Source organism: Convolutriloba macropyga, chromosome 10 (assembly GCF_964194025.1).
Source record: "Convolutriloba macropyga chromosome 10, txConMacr16.3, whole genome shotgun sequence".
In the NCBI taxonomy this organism is placed as follows: domain Eukaryota; kingdom Metazoa; phylum Xenacoelomorpha; order Acoela; family Convolutidae; genus Convolutriloba; species Convolutriloba macropyga.
Genome location: NC_134477.1, coordinates 50,932,266 through 50,938,835, shown reverse-complemented (window position 1 = coordinate 50,938,835; position 6,570 = coordinate 50,932,266).

Sequence of the window (6,570 nt, the reverse complement as noted above, 5' to 3'; positions counted from 1 at the left end):
GATTTGTCCCCCAACACTGTATAACTTGCTTTCCTGCAACTTGTCACCAACCGTTCCCATACTCTTCCGAAGTGTTGCTGCGGGCGGGTTGAACTTCCATCTGATTCCTCGTTGAATAGGATGTTCTTCGATCCCTTCTTTGTAGTATACCGCAACGTACTCTCCTTTTCAGCTGTAACAAAGTTTGTCCCGTTGTCGCTGATGATTGTACTCGGTTTGCCTCTTCGCGCAAGGAATCGCATGATTGCATTGCGACAACTGTCTATGTCCAACTTGGGTACAACTTCTATATGCACCGCTCTCATAGTTAGACATATGAAGAGAAAACACCATCGCTTCACGTTCCTGCGCCCAATCTTCACAGGCAAAGGGCCAAAGCAGTCAACTCCAACATTTGTAAAGGTTGTTGAATCATCTAACCGCTCTTGGGGTAGATTGGCCATTACTGCTGCTATGGTTTGTGCTCTGTCTTTTTTGCAGGTGAGGCACTTGTTCTTGATTGATCTTAAGGCGTTCCATATGCCTAGGATCCAGATCTTCTGTTGAACCATGTTTCTTACGTGCTCAGTGCCCTCGTTTTGATTGTCCTTATGCTCGTTTTGTGAGAATAATTCAACCGCGTGATGTTTTCATTTTAGTAATATTGGATGCTTTGCATTGAAGTACAATTGATATTTGCCTATTCTGCCTATGGCGCGAATAAGTCCTTCTTCATCTAGTAAGGGTGAGAATTGTAGGATTTTGCTGCCTTTTGGAATTTCTTTTTCAGCTTTGAAATCTCTTCACCAAACTGTTCTTGCTGTAGTAACTTGAAGATAATTACTTTTGCTTATTTTCTTTCTTCGATGCTAATTACGAGTGTTGCTGGTTTGTATTTGTTCTATGCTCGCTGTATGTTTGCCACTGTATTCACTAGTCTGTTAAAGTTCCAATTGTATAACCGGTTTCTTCTGCTCAGCCTGTATCATGGAGACTGATGAGGGTATATTCACTTTACCTGAGGCAAATATTAAGTTCACTTGCTCTGGCCATTCGCTTTCTGGTGGCATCAACCAGGCCGGCCCAGTGAGCCACTCACTTTTTTGACATCCTCAATGTTGATTATTCTGGGGCCAAAATCCGCTTGGTTGTTGTTTCAACTGTGAAACATCAGTTGCATCTGGTATCTCAGCCACTCGGTTGGCCACAAACACTTGTTGCTAACGATGGTAACAGTGTATCCACTGCAATACAGTAGTCGAGTCTGACCAAAAACTGCACCAATTTATTTTCATTTTGTGTTCCCTGACTGTTTGTTCCTTCAACCTCACTGCCAAGACTGCCGCTTGCAATTCCAATCGTAGTATTTATATATGCCTTATAGGTGTCACTCTGCAATTTCCAATGACGAATGCAGAGTCAGCTGAGTTTTCCTTTGGTTTAGAACGTAGATAAGCTACTGCACGAATTTTGTCTTCAGATGCGTCAGCGAACACATGAAATTCTGCTTTATCTCTCTCTCTCTCTCTCTGTGTGTTGAAGTATCTTCTATAAATGCTTGTTTCTGCTACAATTGAAAGTTGTTTTTTCCATCTCAGGAAATGTTCCTTTCACCAGGCTCCACTTCTCTCTCCCAAAATTGTCCATTCTTAGTCCAGTTGGCTTTCAGAAGCTGTCCCATATGAACACTGAACGGAGGGAACAGAACGATTCGGTCGAAGACTGAAAATACCACTGACAGAATCTTCCTCTGGGTTATCGGTGATTCGACTACCTTGTTCGTACCTCTTCAAACTTGAAGACTACCCTCGTTAACAGTCCATTGTAGTCCTTGCACTGAGAATCCCTCTGTTTTGGGTTCCACTTCGACTTGTTTCGTGTTGCTTATTGACTTCGAGTCTTCTGGGATGCTTCAGTAACTGCATCGTTGTTGCTTATCCACTTCTGCGGTTCAAAATCATGTGAGAGAAGAAGTTGTAGCTGAATGAAGACCTGAATTGCTTCTTCAGGGATTTCTGTGGATTTGATTAAATCTTCCATGTAGAAGTTGTTTTGTATTGCCTTTGCTGCAATTGGATACTCGTCTTCGTTGTCCAGTCCCACTCGCTTGAGAGCATAGTTTGAACAAATTGGAGAACTCTTAGCTCCGAGTACATGACGCCTATATTCGTATATCAGAACAAGTTCGTTAGTCCTTGGACGCCAATAGGAATCTCATGCAACTTCTGTCCTGTTCGAGATCTTGCACTTGTAGAAACATCGACTCGATGTCAGCTGTCAGGGCTATTGGTCCTTCACGGAATCTGAATATTGTCCCAGTCAAACATATAGCAGATCAGGTCCTGCAAGTAGCTTTTTATTTAGGCAGACTTCCTTGTACTCTGAAGTTTGATGCACCATTGCAAACACGCCTTACTTCACCAAGCTTGTTCGAGCTTAGCAATGCATGGTGGGGCGAATACAAAGGTTCCCAAAAGTTCCTTTTACTTCGAACTGGTCCAATTTTTGTACGAATCTCTCTCCTACGTCTCTATCTATTGACTGTAGATACAAACTCTTCAAGTTTGGGTCCCTTTCAAAATCTTCGCTCCAGTGAGTAGAGCGGACCCAAAGCTGAGCTGTAGTTGTTGGGTGGGTTTGGCTCTGGCTCACTACACAGCATTCCCATTTCGTACCGCCTGCCTGTGAACTTCGTCGTACTCTCTAGCATTCTTTGTGCCTGTAATTGCTTCTTTGACTGACAGACGACGTTGATTTTGGAAACTTAAATTTTAATGATTTCAGGCACTTCCACATCTTCTGTGAAGGCGAAATCAAACATTTTGTGTTCTTTTGCCCGTTATTAGTCCCCTGACTACCCATCCTATCTCTGTTAGAACGGTGAAAGTTTCACTTTGTGTTCCTATCTTGTACTCCATGGGCTGTGTAGCTCGTAAGCATCTTCATCAAGGACGATGTCAACTTCCATCAAGTTGAAGCTTTTGTTGGGCAAAACCCTCAAGTGATTGAAGCTTTGCTTCAGCTTGTTGTAGTTGTAGTTTGTGTTTCCCAGAGAGATTGACGGGTGTGCAAACGCTTCGATTGAATGCACCTTTGAAAGTAGTCACTTTTTTCGAGAGGAACCTTTTCTGTCTTTAGATCCGTTTTTACCGTGTATGCCATAATGTTAAGCCTCAAATCCGTATCTTGGGCTCGTATCTTCTCTTGCACATTTTGATCGACGAAAAAAACCGTTGATCCATTGAGGAAAGCATATGTGTTCGGCCTGTTGCCACCGCTCTGTAATGAGACAGGAACTATATGTAGAAAGCTCGTAACTTCGTTGCTCTGATTAATTGTTGCTGCGCTTACATTGACTGTGTGATTGCCCTCGTCCATTTGATTTTCTGAGTGTAGGATTCGGTTATGTTTCTTGATGCATCCTTTGAAGCCGCACACATTGACTTTACAATCTTTGATTGCATGTTCTTTGCCTAGACATCCGTAACACAAGCGATGCTTCCTCACTGCTGCATACCGATCATTCACACTCATGCTCTTGAATAGTGAACTACTCCAAATTTTTAAAATCCAACAGCCAGTGGACCGTGATCACTTTGCATTTGCTTGCTTTCTTTCACGTTCGAACTAGCACTGAAGTTCGATGTTTTCGAGAACAGCTTGTCTCTATATGTGCTTCTTTGGTCTGCTTCTATTCGCTCTCCCTTGAAAGCTGAAAACCCTTCGTGCACGAATGCGATCTTAAATAGCCATATTTCAAACATAAGCAGATCAGGCCAATCTTCATCTTAAGCGTCAACATAGAACCACCAATTCTCTTTGAGCACATTCAGAAAATTTGTACCATAAACTGAGAAACCGATCAGACCTGTTGAGTCATGAGGTTTCACCTGACTTGCTTTGCGAAGACTCTCCAGTTGTGCATCAATGATCACATGAGGACTTCCAAACCAGAATGCTCCAGGTAGCACCATAGAACTGTCCAGAATAGCCCATTCCAGAGATTGCTGACTTTGCCTTGCCTATGATTATAGTTTTCAGATGGCTCATCTTCTCTGAGTCTGGTATTTGATTCAGTGTATTAATGAACATAATTGACCAATCCGGCCAATCGAGAGGGTTTCCGTCGAAGTTGTTCACAATCAGCTTTGGTGGATTACTGCTACCTGAATAACCCCTGTTGTATCATAGACAAGCTCTGGGGGAAATGTCCCAGTCTTCACTTGAAGAACGGTTTCGTGAACTCTGTTATCGTGAGAAGTGACTATGCCTGTTCACTTCCAGCGTTATTTCGAAGCGGGCTGCTGATCGATTTGGTGTTAGAAGGTGGTCAACCCTACTGGCCCAGTCTGAGAAATCTCTCTTAATTTGGGTCTGGTTGAAGTGTTATTGGTCTCGAGCACAGGTTGATTGGGAGCGAAAATCATCTTGCTGTAATGCTGTTCTCTTCACTTTGCGCTCTAGCCCATGCTCTTCCTCCAGTAGTTGATGCTTGGTTTCCAGTTCTTTCATTTGCATTTCGAGCTCTAGCCTCCTCCGCTCGAAATGTGCCTTTTCCAGTCTCATCTTAGTATCATTTTCGATATCGAGTTTCTTCATCCTTTCCTCGCGCCTTTGCTTTGCGGAAGATGTTTCTGAAACCTTCTCTGTCTCTTGGCCTCTTGTTGCTGCTCCACTCTGAGCTGTTTGAACAACTGGGTTGTCCGTTGGGTAGTTGTTGTTCCCATCTTTCTCATTCACTGCTTAAGCTGTGTTGTTGTGCTCTGCGTTCATTGCTGGTTGCGTGCTTTTGCTTATATATGCAAACCAATGATAGTCCGAACTTGCCTTGCACTTCTTTGCCTCTTTCAGATGTTTTTTCAGCAAAAAATGTTGGGTAGGGTGCAAGCTTGTTTCAGCGCTACATCTGATTGGGTATTTCTTCCTCTAGAAGTTTGGTAGAGTACGATTGGCCCAACAGTCTGTTGGTAGAGTACCTTCAGTTTGTTGGGTCGATATGAATCTTCCATTATTTTGCAGCGATTCCTTGTTTTAGTGTTAACTTCTTCCACTATCTCTAGAAGCTTCTTGTCGCAACTTTGAGCGGTTGATTGAAGCTCCTCTCCCCGAGTTGTGCTTGGACGGCCTGGCTGTGTTTGCTTTAGCTTTGCTTAATCCTTTTAAGCGAAGTTAGTTCTTCAAAGTCTTTTGTGAATTGCTCTCGCACATTTCGCTCAGCCTCGCTGGCGTTGCGCTGTTGATTTGTTTGATTCTCTTTAGCATTTTCTGTATCAGATTGGACAGCAATTTATCTTCCACTGGTTGGGTCGGCGGACCAAATGTAACGGATGCTGTTCTATCAAAATCAAGGAAAGTTTTACACCACCCAGTTCGTTTCAGCGGTTTCAAACCTGTCCGGATATTGTGTTTTTTGCGGTTAACTCTTGTGAACTCTATTATCTGCTATACTGTAGATTACCGAAGCATTACTTGATACTCAATTATTCTCAGCAACTGATTGCTCAGTTTTGCTGTTTAACAAAACTGTTTCGCTCAGAATAACAATACAATTCAAATTGAAATAACCAAATTTTTGTTGGAGCTTTGGTTAATAACTCAACTTATAATTCAAAATTGCAAAATACCATATGTCCAGCTCAAGGTAACTGTGCTAGCTTGTGGTTAGGACAAAAAATTTGTCCGATGTGCTAATTTATTTGGAGAGTTTTTCCCGATAATCAAGGTTAACAAATGTAACAATATTCGCATTTTGTGCTTTTTCAGGAGGCTCAATTGCTCAATGACGCAGTTAATGAACTTGGCTGGGCTTCGTTAAAGCCAATAAGAGAAATTGACTCTATACTTTGCACAAAATTTCTCTTACTTAGGAACTTTGTCCCTCAGAAGGAAAGATTGATAATATCAATGTTAATTCTCTTTTCACAATTCAAAGTTAGGTTAAAACTGTACAATCACCATTATGATCTACAGAAACGAGACAGGATAACAGTAATTTACTGCTCAAGAACGTGTGCTTCCATGCGCACTGTATTTCAGTTTGGTAAGACAAAATTATTGAGTTTCAGCGGATTTTTGGTAGTCTTTCAAGCTCTATTTACACTGCCGTAGATGTCAAAATTGCATCTCTGACTGGTTGTAGATCAGCATGTCGTAAGATTCTCTGAATACATCGAGTTTTGGGTTCGGGATATCTTATATGGTGTCCAGCGCTCTCTGAATTGGTATGAAAATCGCAAAATTCATTGAATCTGGCTTACAAAGTTGGTTATCTCTTACTCGGTTTGAGCTCATTTTGTGTAATTGTGAACACGTTAAAATGTGTCAATAATAGCACAGTTCGAGTTTCAGTGTCAGTTTAAGCTCATGTATGGCAATTGCATTCTAATAATGTTGATATATTTAAAAGTAGACCAAGTGAACAAATCCGTATGACTTCGATGGAATGTAGCATTAATTTTCGCTTATGATGCAATTCTAACTTTAATGCTTGAAATGGCCTTGAAGATTCATAGTCACCCCCCCCCCCCCGTTCTTTTACTTTTGTACAGCTAATGCGATAGTTTAATAGCCACTCCCCCCCCCCCCCCCCAC